Genomic DNA, 15,811 nt, shown 5'->3' with positions numbered 1-15,811 from the left:
TGTTCTGCTCATAGAGATGAGAACAGCATCTGAAAAACACATGTTAAGAAACTGCATCTAAAAGTTTTATATACATTTAAGTATTCAATAGCAAAAATACAAGAGCTCTCCTTTGTTTAAATATACTTCCTGCCTTCTTTATTGTTACATACTGTGTTGTGGCAGACCTATTTATAGTCCAAGAAAAGGAAAAATCTCCACTGGAAGCAGAAAAACTAAGTTGGGAAAGAATAGCAGGAAGTGTGACTGACATTTAGCCAAACAATCTAGAACTAATTGGGCTCAAAAGCTCTCCAGCTTTACTGTAGCTGCTAAGTGTAAACCGAGCACAATTATGTTTTTCTCCTCTGAATCGTTAAAACAGGGTGGGGGTGAATAATAAAAATAATGTAAGTACTGAAGAAGAGCAAAGAAAAATCTCAGCAGCTCAACACGTGTAAGAGAAGTTATTGTTGGGGAAAAGAAGACCTATACAGTACTGAAAAGGGGTGGACTGTGTCAAATTAAGGTCAGTATCTCCTTTGGCATTTCTGCTTGCTGTACTCTTAATGCAGTTGTCCATGGTTTTGCAGTCTAGCAGCTAGTAATAACCTAGTGATATGTTTGTGTGGCAAAATTCATTCTTCATACATTTTAGTATGAGCTTTGGAGAATGAATTTTGCCACACAAACATATTACTAGGTTAATTGGCTTTTAATTGATAACGCTTGCTTGAGAAATAATTGTGGTTTGGTTATAGATCCTTAAGAGTTCCTCCTAAGCAATAGAAATCTTTTCCAAACAACTACTATTAGATAATTTTGCTATTTCCAATACATTTGTCTTCTGTTTGAGCTTACAGTTATTAATTACTACAGCCATTTTGATGGAAGCTTTTTTCCTATGAAGAAAAACATGAAGTCAATGCCAAAATGTACATTATTAAAAATGTCACAAAATAAAATATTTAATCTTGTCAGACATGTCCATACAAAAGAATCAACCTAAAATGGAGGCATCTGAAAATTTATATTGTTCTTAAATACACGATGGCAAATTACATGTTTGGGATTAATTTATTATTTGCTTGCTTATTTAATTTCAAAATGATGCAGCAGCCATTGCAAAGTCCAGTGTAATCAATGGCAGACTGAAATAGAGAAGAAAATGTAGGCCTTTTGTTTTAGTGTATTATTTACACATTTTATATCATGTTATGACAAACATAACCTGAAATCATCTATAAAAGCTACATTATAAAATGTCAGGATATAAAATATATCATCTTATTGGATGGGTACTAAAAAGAACAGAAGACCTTTAGGTCTTAGAGGAAAGACCTAAAAATACAGATTTTCACTCAATGATGTTTATCTAGATTAGGTTGCTTTTTGTTTTCTTCATTTCAAAATTGCTTTGCCTCTTGCCAGAATAGGAGATGGTGGTGTGACTTGAAGGCAAAATGGTAGAAATACAAGCTATATAATACTGAAATATTCAGTGATCTCCACATGGTATGGATAGTACTATGGGGTTTTCACCATTCTTGAATTAATCTTGAGAGTGATCATTATATTTGTTTCGGTGATGTACTGTATTATGTCTATCATGGTACAATCCCTATTACTCATGAATTACTCCTGTCATTACGGATTAGTGTCTTATTGTAAAATGTTCCTGGTGAGGAAAAGAAAAGGAAATGTGTATGCTGTTACACTGCTTTATCCTGGTAGGATGCTGTTATGTTTAGAGTCTGTTGTTGTGAAGATAGCAAGGCAGGATGTCTGCTGATACACATGGAGGTGAAAAACTGGGATAAGACAATGGTAAATAGTGTCAATCAGTGCTGATTACTAACGGCCCAATCCTGTGTAGTGCTGAGCTAAGATGTCAATGGAATTTATGGTTATCCAACACTTCATGGCATCAGATCCCTTATTCTATCTGGTTTAAAGCACTGCTTGTTTCCTTACAACTGTTGTCTTTTCTAAGAGATTGTAGTCCTGCTCCTATGAGGTGTGGAGCATCGCTGGTGAGAATGAAGTCAATGGCAATATAGATGCTCAGCACAGCACAGGATTGTGGTCTATTAAAATATTTGCAATGGATACCTTGGCAGATACAATTGATTTTTGTGGAAAAGGTTTAGTTAATTTGTTCTTACTCAACACTACTTATGCTTGACTTCAGTAAAAGTTTTGTCTGCATAAGGAGTGAGTAAAAACTGAGAGAGGACTTGGCTCATAGCATTTAAGTCGAAAAATGATAAATTGCGCAACCCTTATTAACACAGATGAGTTCTTGCTCACTTCAGTAGGGCTACTCAGATGAGTAAGTGCTCATCAAACTGCGTAAGGGTTGCAAAATCTATTCCTAAGTGAATGCGATTGATTTCATTAATATTAGCAGCTAGGCTTCAGTGACCCAACTGAACAGCGACACTATTCTCACTTTGTGCAATGCATGTCTATCAGCCTTGTTAATTCCAGAAAATATAGGATAACCTGATCACTTTCTCCGCATAAATAGTCAAACATTCAGAATTTTTCTGCTGTGAGATGTTCACTACATTATTATTTAAAAAGTACATTTGGCTTGCACGTGTGTACAAAACCTGAGACTATTGTTTAGCCAGAAGAGGAAAACTGTTTGGGAACCAGCCATTTTATATTGTTAGTTTGAAATAGTTACATGGCTTAAAATGACAGAATAGTGTACTGAGGCAGTTTCATGTGCACCTATGAAAAAGAGAGAGTATATTATAGAGTTACTTGGAAATTGTCATTCCGTATTCTTTATGAAAATATCCCTATGATACGAATATGACAGAACTGAGATATACTTTATGCAAGATAGCTCATGTGAGATATCATTGGAAAGGTTATGATTTACTGAATGCGATTATCCTATTTGTATGCATGTATCCTTTCTGTATCTGAAATTAGGAATATTAACTATGTACTTGTATTTCAACTATGCTATTTTGGGTGACGCCAACTGCCAACACTTTGGGTACAACAATGGAAAAGCCAGACAGGACAGATGGCCCATCAACAAGGACAATGGATTGTAAAAGAGCTTAGGCCTTGGCTACACTCAGGACTTCACGGTGCTGCCGCAGCAGCGCTGTGATGTGCGAGTGTAGTCGTGCCGCCAGCGCAGCAAGAGAGCTCTCACAGCGCTGTATGTACTCCACCTCTCCGAGGGGAATAGCGTGCAGCGCTGCAGGCTCTGATTACACTGCGCTTTACAGCGCTGTACTCGCTGCGCTCGGGGGGGGGGGGGCGTTTTCACACCCCTGAGCACAGCAAGTTGCAACGCTGTACAGCGCCAGTGTAGCCAAGGCCTTAGTCTTCCTGTGAACCTGTGGGTCAGCCTCTGAAGAATGGCTACAAGGGCCCTACAGAGTCAGGTGATGCTAAAACATTACCTGGGATTTCATGTAACTTTCCACTGTAAGGGACAAAGGGAGTGTGTGTGTCAAGCTAGAAACAAAGGACTCCCGCCTTATGCAAATCCTATTTAAGCGTGGGGAGTGAGGTAATTTAGGTCATCAATTCTCCCCTGCTACCCCACCCAAGATGATTGCTGGAAACAAATAAGACGGAACACGGGGAAAGAACTGGGCCCAGGCTGGAAGGGTATCTGGCCTGTGAAGAAGATTATTAGAACCACATTTGGGTGAGAACTCACATGTGACCAGTCTCTTAGTATATTAAGCTTAGTTTGCATGCTCTGTTTTATTGTTTTAGTAATTTGCCTTGTTCTGTCTGCCACCTCCTTAACTACTTAAAATACACCTGTTATATTAATAAATTTATTTCTGTCTTATAATATAACCCAGTTTATGTGATTTCTAACTGGAAGGGTGAGAAATTTTGCATACCCTCTTCCACATTGAGGGAAGAGGCGAATATAATATATCTTTGGGCCTGTATGCCAAGGGAGGTCGATATCTGAGTGCTGGAGCAAGTCCCTGAAGCTGAGTCTTCCCAGAGCTGATCTGCAGCTGGGTGTGGCCCTGCCTGTGTGTGTATTAGAGGAGGTTTTAAGAGTCTGGCTCAGCAACACAGGTAAAAGGGGGCACATGCTGGCAGAACAAGTAGACTCAGTGGTATCTCAGCACATCAAGTGACTTCCCAAGGGGTCCAATGTGTCACACATACTTTTAGTAAATTCATACTCTTAGAAAGGAGAATTGGGGACAAAATTCTGATCATATACACTGATGCAAATCCACTGAAGTCAATACAGTTACTCTTGTATAACCGAGGAAAGAGTTTGTCCCACGGGGTTAAGTGCACTCAGCATAGCAGACTACCCACCCACTCTTCTCTGTTTCTCACACTATGGGGAATGCAAAGCTGGTGTAAAGCTACCTTTATCCACTCCCACACCACTTCACACCTAAACTCAGCATGGGAACAGAGCAACTGAAAATCAGGGTCATTGTGTCTGCAGTACTGCCAACATCAAGTGCTCAGAAATTATGAGTCAAGCTCCAAATAATCATGAGATTGTCTTAAAAACCATGAGACTTTTAAATACAATATGTGTCAGGTGCTTTTTATTTGCCTTTTGGTCTTTGACATTTTAGGGTTAATGTTGTCAAGCTTTTCTCCGCAACCAAGAAAGCTAGAACTTTAGCTGAAATAAACTGAGATTCTTATAGAATCACATGATTCCGGGAGTTGGGGCTCTAAGAAAAACACCAAATATAATAAGACTTGCATTAACATTACTAGGGCTGACAATACTGTGTCTATGAGCTCACTAGCTTCAAAACACTATTTGTAGAATAAGGAAATATATATCAAAAGGAGGGATTCTGTACTGATGATGTAACAACCCCCAAGAGAGAGCAGTAAGCCTTACTCTGCAGCCACTCCAGAATATATAATGTACTCTGATTTTACAGGAAACAATAGACATGTTCAAAACATATAATCCAGAAGGATTTTATAACTATTTTGTGAGATTCATAGATTCCAAGGCCAGAAGGGACCACTGTGATTATCTAGTCTGACCTCCTATATATCACAGGATAAAGAATGTCCCCAAAATAACTCCTAGAAAATATCTAGTTTTGATTTAAAAATTGTCAGTGATGGAGAATCCACCTCAAACCTTGGTAATTTGTTCCAATGATTAATTATTCACTGTTAAAAATGTATACCTTATTTCCAGTCTGACTTTGTCTAGCTTCAACTTCCAGCTGTTGGATCATGTTATACCTTTCTCTGTTAGACTGAAGAGCCCATTATTAAATATTTGTCCCCCCACCCCGCCCACAGGTACTTATAGGCTGTGAAAAAGTTGCCCCTTAACTTTTTATTTATTTAGCTAAATAAATGGAACTCCTTGAATCTATCACTATAAGGCATGTTTTCTAATCCTTTAATCAATCACTTCCAGTATCCAGATAAACTCCTTTTAGTGACCACAGGCATTGACACACCTAAGACTTTTACCTTTAAAAATTAAATAGAATATTGGTAGTGACAGCAACTTATTAGCATCTGACGGGTGTTCAGCAATCTATGTGAAATGACTTGGTGTGAATCAAGATGTAAACTGAAATATGAAAATTTATTCTCCACTCATTCCACAGGGAGTTAATGTGCTTAACTTCCATTAGAGTTAACAGGAGTTATGTTATTACATTTCCCATCCATTAGGTTATGAATAAGCCCCAGGCTTGTCAGGAGTTAACTAATACAATAAAACAACATGGTAAAGAATGCTTTTTTATGTTTCTCTAATCTAATGACTTTCCTCTCTGCTTTTTTGTTGAACAGAGAAAGGTGAAAAATACAGTCATAAATCATATGGAGAACAATGAAATGCAAACATTTGTATTGATTTTCGTCTGTTATTTTAAAGTGAGGCCTACTATTGTTGGTTTCTACCCACCCGGCCTTTAATGTGTCTATGCTTAAGTGTTGTAGGCCTAAAATAATCTTTTTTCAGTATTCATAAACTGAAGTATTAAAAATATCAAATTTTATTCTAAGATACCTACATTAAATGCACAGGCCAAAAGTGTTTTATTCTGTGAGTTTAATAACTCAGGAACATATTAGGTTAGATTATAGATTTGGGTACAGCCCTGAGCATGAGGCGATACTTTAAGATGCATCCCCTTATGAAAAGTTCCAGGAGACGCTTGGTAAAATCCTGTCCCTATTGAAGTCAAGGGTCAAAGTTTTGTCAATAGATTCAGCGAAGCCTGGAATTCACTGAGACATCCCGCTGAGTCATAATTCCTTCCCTGCTCCCTCCTTGCTCCTGAGCAGCTAATAATTTACCACTGGTCTGTACCATCAATAAATTATTGTCCCCCACACCATAAGATAGCTCAGATAGCCAGTGAGTAAGAAAGGGGGAGTCAAGGGTCCATCCATTGCCAACCCACCAGCTATGCTACAAGTAGCCTCATCTATTCCTACATTTCTGGACTCAATGTCTGGTTACCCCCCATATCTGTGTAAGGAAAGATTGCTACTCCCTTGCACATACCGGGATCGGAGCAGGTAATTCCCTATAAGGGGAGCAGGTGGTTGTAGAGGCGGGGGAGGGTTGGGAACGTGCAGGAACCAATAAGCTGTTGTAGGGAAAAGCTTGCTCCTAGGGAGCTAGAGCCCGAGCCCTGAGGCTCCAAACAGGTAAGGCCTGGCAAAGCAGGAAAGGACATAGCCTGGAAGGCTTGGGAGTAGAGTGAATTGGAGACTGCTGGGAATGAGCAGGCTCCCACAGAGGCATCTAAGGTGTGGTGTTTCCTTACTGAGATAACAGGCAGGAAAAGTCTGGAAGTGACCTGGTAATAGGGTAAACCTGATGGACTTTGAGTTTTATTTTGGAGCTTTATCTATGTGACTAAACCTGGACCCTTGAGAAGGGATGGTGAATGAGCAAGTAATTCCTGAGTGGAGTTTAAGAAGCCCTTTGAGGGAGAAATTGTTAGCAGGGCACAATAGTTGCACCCAGGCCATGAGGGGTGCATGGGAGGTGGCTGACCACACTAAATGGTCCAATAAAGTTATAAGAAAACAGCAGAATCTTGGAAATGCAGGTGTTTTATTAGGGGGCAGTTAAAGGAAGCTTTTCTAGAACACATGTGAATGTGGTGATCTATGCAACAGCCTAGCACAGCACACGGGGGACATTGTTGGGAATTACCCACCTGATAATGTGCTTGCAGTCCTGGGTGTGTCAGTACTATAAAGATATTGCCAAATGACATGCACTTAAAAGAAGAGCAATAAAAAAGGCTAATGCTAAAAGCTGATTTAAGAGGAAATATTTAAAATGTTAAATATCCATAAGCTGGCTAAGAACTGACCCAAAGCCCAGGACGCTGCAAATATTTATGCAGGTTTTTAACTTCAAGCTGGTGAGTAATCACATTAACTTCAACAGATTCATAGCGTTTAAGGCCAGATGGAACCATTAGATCAGGGGTAGGCAACCTATGGCACGCGTGCCAATTTTCAGTGGCACTCACACTGCCCGGGTCCTGGCCACCAGTCCTGGGGGCTCCTCTGCTGGCCTGGGGTACTGGCTGCTGGTCCCCAGCCAGCCGGGGTTCCATCTGCCAGCCCCGCTCAGCCCGCTGCCAGCCTGGGATTCCAGCCGCTGGCCCAGGGCTCTGTAGCTGCCCCCAGCTGTGGCCCACTGGCCCCAGCCTGGGGCAGTGAGGGGTGCAGACAGGGGCAAGAGGGGGCACAGCTCAGAACCCCCACCTTAAAAATTGTTCCAGCGCCACTGTGCTGGGATATTTTTAAGTCCTGATTTGCTGCTTACATCACTATCATGCCACGTGGAACAGCGCACTGCGTTTGAAGTTGAGATTAGACTGTACCTGCAAGAACAGGAATCAGAATTTTCTGACAGATTTCAAGTGATTTGGCCCAATGCTTTCTTTTCTAATTAAACCTGAAAAGTTCAACAAAAGCGACTTGGATTTGTCTGTATTTCAGTGGATGGGTGTTAAAGATTTTGAAATGCAGCTCATTCAGTTAAAAAGCTCAGAATTGTGGGCATCAAAGTTTGGAGATCTGCGGAGTGCACTTGAAGCTACCAAGAGAGATCATGGGGCCTCTATTCTGACCTGCTGGCCGTCCCTGCCAGTGAAATTTAACTGTTTGAAGAAAATTGCGTTTGCAATGCTTTCAACATTTGAATCCACATAACTGTGTGAACAGGTATTTTCACACATGAAATCTGTCCTCTGTCCGTCTCGGAGCCGGTTAACAACTGATCACTCAGAAAAGTATCCAGCTTAAAGTATTCAAATACGTGCCAGACATTGGAAAACTCAGCAAGGAAAAGCAAGGGCAAGGATCACACTAAACTGATTAAGATCTGCATTTTGATTTAATTTTAAATGAAGCTTCTTAATAAATACCTTATTTACTTTACATACAACAATAGTTTAGTTATATATTATAGACTTATAGAAAGAGACCTTCTAAAACTGTTAAAATGTATTACTGGCACGCGAAACCTTAAATCAGAGAGAATAAATGAAGACTCGGCACACCACTTCTGAAAGGTTGCCAACCTTTGCGTTAGATCATCTAGTTTGACCTCCTGGAGGAGGGGAGAGGTGGCCCCAATCACTCCTTACCACCCACCCCCGTCATTGCCCACCCACCCACATGTGCTGTCCTGGCTACGCAGGGTCATCCTTAGGCATATGCATGCGGCTGTGTCAGGCACCTGAACATTTGGGGCACCCCTAGGTCTTAGTGTCCACCCTTTCCAGCTCTTCCTATCCCTGTTCTGACCCTTCCTGGCTCCCACACAGTTGGGTGCTGCAGCCTGGTGAGTCTTCCTCCGGAGGGGATCTAGTAACTTAGGGCTGGTCTACACTGGGGGTGGGGGGGGTCAATCTAAGATATGCAACATTCGCATAGCTTAAGTCGAAGTATCTTGGATCGAATTACCTGGGTCCACACGGCGCAGGATCGACGGCCGCGGCTCCCCCGTCGACTGCGCTACCGCCGCTCACTCTGGTGGAGTTCTGGAGTCGACGGTGTGCACGTTCGGGGATCGATATATCGTGTCTTAACGAGACACGATATATCGATCCCAGATAAATCGATTGCTACCCGCCAATATGGCAGGTAGTGAAGACTTATCCTTAAAAGTGACAGGTTTCAGAGTAACAGCCGTGTTAGTCTGTATCCGCAAAAAGAAGAACAGGAGTACTTGTGGCACCTTAGAGACTAACAAATTTATTAGAGCATAAGCTTTCGTGGACTACAGCCCACTTCTTCGGATACATATAGAATGGAACATATATTGAGGAAAAGTGACAAAGCCTTGCAGCCTGCCAGACCTATTAGCACAACATTGAAACTCTTAAAGAGTGGTAATGAAACCATTTAAAAGGCATTTGCCAATCCCCAGGTATATACTGTCAGTTTCTGAATTTACTGACAAAAACAGTTGTGCATTACTGTAGTGTTTACTCAGCACATGTTGGTCTACAGGACCTTAGTTTAAAATTTGCTTTAAAAATATTTCATTGGTGAGTTGGTGAAGATTATAAAATCACATCTCTAAAAATCCTTGCATAGATTTTTAGATGCATAATTATCTTTAGTTTTAAATGCTTGGATCTTCAGACATATGGTTTTTTAAATAAATCCTTCAAAAGACCTCCCTTATCTAAAATACACATTTTAATTTTAATTACTATAGTAAAAAAATTTGCTTCCAAAGTCTTCCTGTCCTTTCTGTCCATCCCTTTCTCCCTTCACCCCCTTCCACCCTCCCAGTTGACTAGAGCCCTTAAAGGGACAACACCCCTTTCCTTCCAGATAGTTGGACAAAGAGTTTCCCTTTCTTTACTTCTGACTATCTGATGAACTAGTTTTAAGAGAACCCTCCAGCAAAATCAATACCTAGTAGGATATAAAATCCTTTGTTATGCCTAAAATCTTTAGAAACATATTTTTTAAAATTGGTGAAATTTCATAAACATGTCTATTGTTATGGAGATCACACAAAGTAAATCAGTGTTCCCTTTTTCTAAAAGCAATGAACACTGTTATGAACACACTAAACCTCTGTGACTGATTAATTTAAAATAGTATCTTTGTTTCAGTGAGTTAAATATGTAGTAATCTGGAATGATTACTTTATGAAGGCTTAAGAGTACATTTAAAATATAAAATCAGCTTAGAAATACTGATTAAGAAAATGTAAAAAACAGAAGAGCTGCATCATATATTCCATAATATTTAATGTTGTATCAGCAAGACTCTGACAAACTTCAGGGCATATCAAAAAACCTGTGACTAACATTTTTTATTCCCAAGTTTAGTGCTTTTAATTAGATACCTTCTACATGTCCAGTCTTCACCATCTGGCATGCAATGGAAACATGCTTCATTTTTTGTAGAAAGAAATTGCAGAAGTGTTTTTTTCAAATGTCAGTTGCTTCATTTGGGTTCAGGGATTTGGCTGGAAGGAGGTGAGCAGGGAGGGGGAGGGAAGAGAGCAGGGAGACAGTGGTAGGAGGGTGGGGCCTGGGTGGAGTGGAGTGGGGCTTGGGGCGGAGCAGGAGTGGAATATGGGCATGGCCACAGGCAGAAGAGGTGGGTTGGGGAGCTAGCCTCCCCAAGCGGCAACTTCACCCACCGCCCATGACAGCAGGTAAGAGTGGTAGGCTCCCACACACCCAGCGCGTGCTGCAGTCTTCTTAGGCAGGGGCCGTATTCACAGAGCCAAATGTGCTGGCGCCATGCATGCTGCATGAGGGAGAGGGTACAGAGGTCTCTGCGGGGAACTGTGACTCGCTGCCGCTGTGACGCGGGCCAGGCATCTCGGTATCCTTTGCTGCCTCATCCCTCCCCCCACCCCCTGGGCTGCGAGCCCAGGCTGCCATCGGGCGTAGGGGCACCAGTTTAACAATACTGTGTAGGGCCCCATAAATCCTCAGGACGGCCCTGTTGAATGGGAGTTAAATGGTGCATAGGCTTGTGTCAGATTTCATCATGGGGTGTATCCACCCTATACGTGGAAAATTGACTTCCCTTTTTTAAGCAAAAATAGCTTTTGCTGATGGTGCAGCATGTCTTTTTGCTCAGCTTTCTTGGAGTCTCACACTAATGTACTGTACCAGTGTAATCTTGTATTGTGTTACTCTACTGTTCTGGACTATTCTGCAGCATGTTGTGGTTGTTTAATAAGGGGTGGGGGGGCAGTTTCCAAGGGTTGAGCAGCTCAGTAATAATGGAAGAGGGAACTTGAAACAACATCCAAATAACTGAATGTGGGAAGGCAAAGCTTTGGACTGGTGCTGGATTTTTCAAAAATACTTTGCCTCCTTCATAGTTACTGCTAGTCCCTAGTCACAGGTCACAGTTACATGACAAAGTCTCTGCCTTCTCCCTCCAAGGCAAGTGATTCATGAATTTTAGAGATTGATGATGGTTAAACATCCACACTGCCTTCATCCCAGTGTGATTTCATAGCTGCTATATGCCCTATACTGAATCCTGAACACAGTGAAACATTATATTTTTATGCAGTATTCAGAGTATAAGGGTGAATAGATACCTCACATATGGATAACAAAGCAAGATAGCATCTTTATTCTGTTAAAGGCTATACATGGAAATCTCAGCAAGAGGTAAAGGCCCAGATTCAACCATGTTGAATAACTTCAACAGAGTCAAACAAGTGGGGAATTTAGCCCCTAGGGAGCGGGGCTATGGAGTAGAATGCCACAGGTGATGAGACTTGCTTATCCTCACAAGCACAAATAGTGAGCATTGTAGTGACAGCCTCCGAGAAAGCACTCAGCTCTTCACGTGGAAGAGGCTCTCTAGTCTCATCGACTGACTGCAGAGGGAACTGAGGGTTTTCCGTAGCCCAGATGAAAACTTTTCAAAAACTCAAATCATTGACAAAGATCATTCAGCTTTTTTAGACCAGCTCTAACTTTCAGCAGCTTTCTGGTACAAGCTTTTTAATCCTCTTTCCTTCTCTTGTAAATTCATTGTAAATGGATTGTTTTAAGTTATTATGGATTGCCTGTATCAACTGTAGGCATCTTGGTGCAAGGTAGAGGAAGATCAGGTATATCAGCCTGTCCCCATCTCATTGTGCAGATTGTACGATCAAAGTTCTCAGTGTTAGGAGCTGTTGTGATGCTGTGGTTGGTAGCACTTACATAAAGATTAACAAGCAGAACATTTTTCACCTGCTTATGTATAATGCAAATCTTGATAAATAACTTGTAGTCTAGCCTTGTTTTGGGAAAAGCTCTCTGAGCTGGATAATTAACAATATGGTGATTCACAAACATCTTATGATATGCTATGAATCTCTCTGTCAGAACAAGCGACACTGGGCTGATTGGGGAATAAAAGGCCCCTTCTTAGAAATGTTATGCATCATTTATGTGGGCTTTTAATCACACTGTATTTGGAAAACTGTAGGATGCATTTGACTATGAAAGACACAGAAGCACTATTTACAAGTTATCTATTCAGATTAGAAATGTATGTGTCTTTTTCACTTAATGTAAGTACTCAGCATTATGTGATATACCCAGAAACTCCACAAAAGAAGATAAAATCAGATAGAAAGTCTAGTCTTGTGGATGTCACAAGACAGAGTCATGAAATTTGTTCCCAACTGTGCCACACATTTCCTGTATGACCTTGGGCAAGTTATAAACTCTGTGTAGCTCAGTCTTCCCTTCTGTAAAATGGGGTTGATATTTCTCAAGGGCGTTGTGAAAAGAGAGCTCTGTGAATATTACCAAAAATGAAATAATCTATTCTATTGAATATTAACAATCTATAAAATGACAAGAGGTGCCTCTATAAGTCTAGGTACCTTTGACAATTATTTAAATACACTAAATCAGTATACCAAAATAAATGGTGGCCCCACAACATATAATCATTCTAAATAACCACTCCGCATGAAAAGAAAGAGTCAAAACAAATGTACTGTATAACACCCAGTTTGTGTTCACTTCCCACAAATTTTCTAACTAGTATGTTTATTGGCAAAAATGTTTAGCTTAAGTCCTTGTTTTAGCAATGTTGCAGAATATCTGTGGAAAGTAAATTCTAAAATCACGAATGTGAGTATGCACACTGGAAACTCCTGCAGCTCTGGGTTGGTGCATGCTCAGTTGCTCTGTGCAGCCTGCTCAGCATATGGCAGCTGTGAAGTGCTGGAGCATGCCCAGTGCAGATGAGAATTTAGCTGGCAAACTGACTGGTCTCTACTGAGCATGTGCACACTGAGATTTTTAAAGGGCTTATAACTTGACCGAATTTGGGTGAATTTTCACAGGGACAACAAAAGACACAACAATGCCAGTCTTAACTCCCTGACACATTTCTATTCTGTGCTCTGAAGCATGAAGTTAATGCTTCTGAACAAAACTCCTGTACAAATTTTTTAAACACAAAATACTTATTCCTTCATTTCTGAGAATCTGAACTTTAAAATTATTTGAATTAAAAAAAAAATCAACCTGAGGCAGACAAACAACATAGAGAATTTCAGGCCAAACAATTAAATTTTGGTAAAGTTACAAGTAACTGAAAACATAATCTTGTAATGGAAAGTGGTTTCAGATTGGTAGCTGTGTTAGTCTGTATCAGCAAAAAGAACGAGGAGTACTTGTGCACCTTAGAGACTAACAAATTTATTTGAGCATAAGCTTTCGTGGGCTAAAACCCATTTCATCAGATGCATGCAGTGGAAAATACAGTAGGAAGATATATATATATATATACACACAGAGAACATGAAAAAATGGGTGTTGCCATACTAACTATAACGAGAGTAATCAATTAAGGTGGTCTATTAGCAGCAGGAATAAAAAAAACGTTTGTAGTGATAATCAGGATGGCCCATTTACAACAGTTGACAAGAAGATGTGAGTAACAGTAGGGGGAAAATTAGCATGGGGAAATAGTTTTTACTTTGTAAGTGTAATGACCCATCCACTCCCAGTCTTTATTCAAGCCTCATTTAATGGTGTCCAGTTTGCAAATTAATTCCAATTCTGCAGTTTCTCGTTGGAGTCTGTTTTTGAAGTTTTTTTGTTGGAGTATTGTGACTTTGAGGTCTGTAATTGAGTGACCAGGGAGGTTGAAGTGTTCTCCGACTGGTTTTTGAATGTTATAATTCTTGACGTCTGATTTGTGTCCATTTATTCTATTTATTTATGCTATTTTTCCCCTACTGTTACTCACACCTTCTTGTCAGTTGTTGGAAATGGGCCATCCTGATTATCACTACAATTTTTTTCTCCTGCTGATAATAGACCACCTTAATTGATTACTCTCGTTATAGTTAGTATGGCAACACCCATTTTTTCATGTTCTCTGTATATATATATCTTCCTACTGTATTTTCCACTGCATGCATCCGATGAAGTAGGTTTTAGCCCACGAAAGCTTATGCTCAAATAAATTTGCTAGTCTCTAAAGTGTCACAAGTACTCCTCGTTCTTTTTGTAATGGAAAGTGTTACTCAAGCTTAATTGTAGGCATTGCTAACTGCACCACCTAAAATTAATTGACAAATAATTTTTAATGTAAAGAGAGGATATATTTCAAGGCATAAGCATTGAGGTAGAGATACAGTTGACCTGTTGATTCCAACTCTGCATCTCTTGATTTTCAGTGTTTGATTTCTCAACCTTAATATTGCTATGGGGTTCCCCCTCCCAATTATATCAATACGAGGAATATGTCTTGATAGAAATCATAGATAAATGGATGCAAGTATTTGCAGAACTATAGCACCCCAGAGCTGAAAGTATTTTGTAGAATTCAAAGCAGATTTATTTAAACTATTCATCACTAATGTAGCTTATAGATGCTGCAGACTGACTTAGCTTACTATAAAACTGATAACCCTTGGCTTCAAGTTTTTACTTTCCATCATGTCCTTTAGATGCCCTTCAGCTGAACAACTTCATGTGAGAGCTGTTAGGTTATTTATAGTAGCCATTTTAATCACACTTAGATACTATTAAAACATCCTGTCTGGTGAAGACTTCCAATTTTCTTTCTTTCAGTTCTGTTGCTAGTGAACGGATATATATTATTTGGACCAGTGAAGTAGATCAGCAAGCCCAGCAGCTGTTTTTTAGACTTGGATTCCACATACTCGAACGACTACAGTCAAATGACTGTTGTAAGTTAGGAAATGGATGTATATAATGGATCAGATCCTCAGCTGGTGTAAACAGGCATAACTCCATTGAAGGTATGTTGATTTACCACAGCTGAAAATCTGGCCTATTACTATACAAGATGCAGAATGTTTTTTAATTCTGTAAAGGTTTTTAATCCCCCCACAGTGCACAAAAGGACAGTCACCGAATGCCAATAACTCACAAAATAATTCCATAAACTCCTGTATTGAGTTTAGGGTGACCAGACAGCAAATGTGAAAAATCAGGACGGGGGGGGGGGGGTGGGTGGAGGTGTAATAGGAGCCTATATAAGAAAAAGGACCCAAAAATCAGGACTGTCCCTATAAAATCGGGACATCTGGTCACCCTAACTCAGTTGAGCACATTATCAGTGCTCAAATTAATAAACATTCATATGAATAATTAATAGAACAGAGCTAGTGCACACTCAAATATGTCTAAAAAGCTAAGAGAATCACTTAATAGTCAAAACAAGCCATAAAATATTGAAAGAGGAGAGGTTTTGTTCTTTTATTATTTATTTATGGCATCAAAACAGTGTTCTAGGCACTTTATTTTGCAAAGTACACAAAGTGAATGACATGCAGTTGACCCCAACATGAATCAAAAGGATAGTGTAACTT

The 15,811-nt window shown here is 40.1% G+C and overlaps 1 protein-coding gene across 1 annotated transcript in view; it reads left to right on the top strand.

Moving 5' to 3' along the window:
- The first annotated feature begins 303 nt into the window (after window positions 1-303).
- RASGRP3 (RAS guanyl releasing protein 3) overlaps window positions 304-15,811 on the top strand; it is a 106,437-nt gene continuing 90,929 nt past the window's right edge. Inside the window, exon 1 of the mRNA XM_054022957.1 lies at window positions 304-508. The gene's annotated coding sequence lies outside the window, so the exon portion shown is untranslated. The remainder of the gene's footprint in view (window positions 509-15,811) is intronic.

Source organism: Malaclemys terrapin, chromosome 3, assembly GCF_027887155.1.
Source record: "Malaclemys terrapin pileata isolate rMalTer1 chromosome 3, rMalTer1.hap1, whole genome shotgun sequence".
Lineage (NCBI taxonomy): Eukaryota > Metazoa > Chordata > Testudines > Emydidae > Malaclemys > Malaclemys terrapin.
The sequence above is the reverse complement of the archived record's forward strand: the minus strand, read 5'-3'. Positions and strand labels throughout refer to the sequence as shown.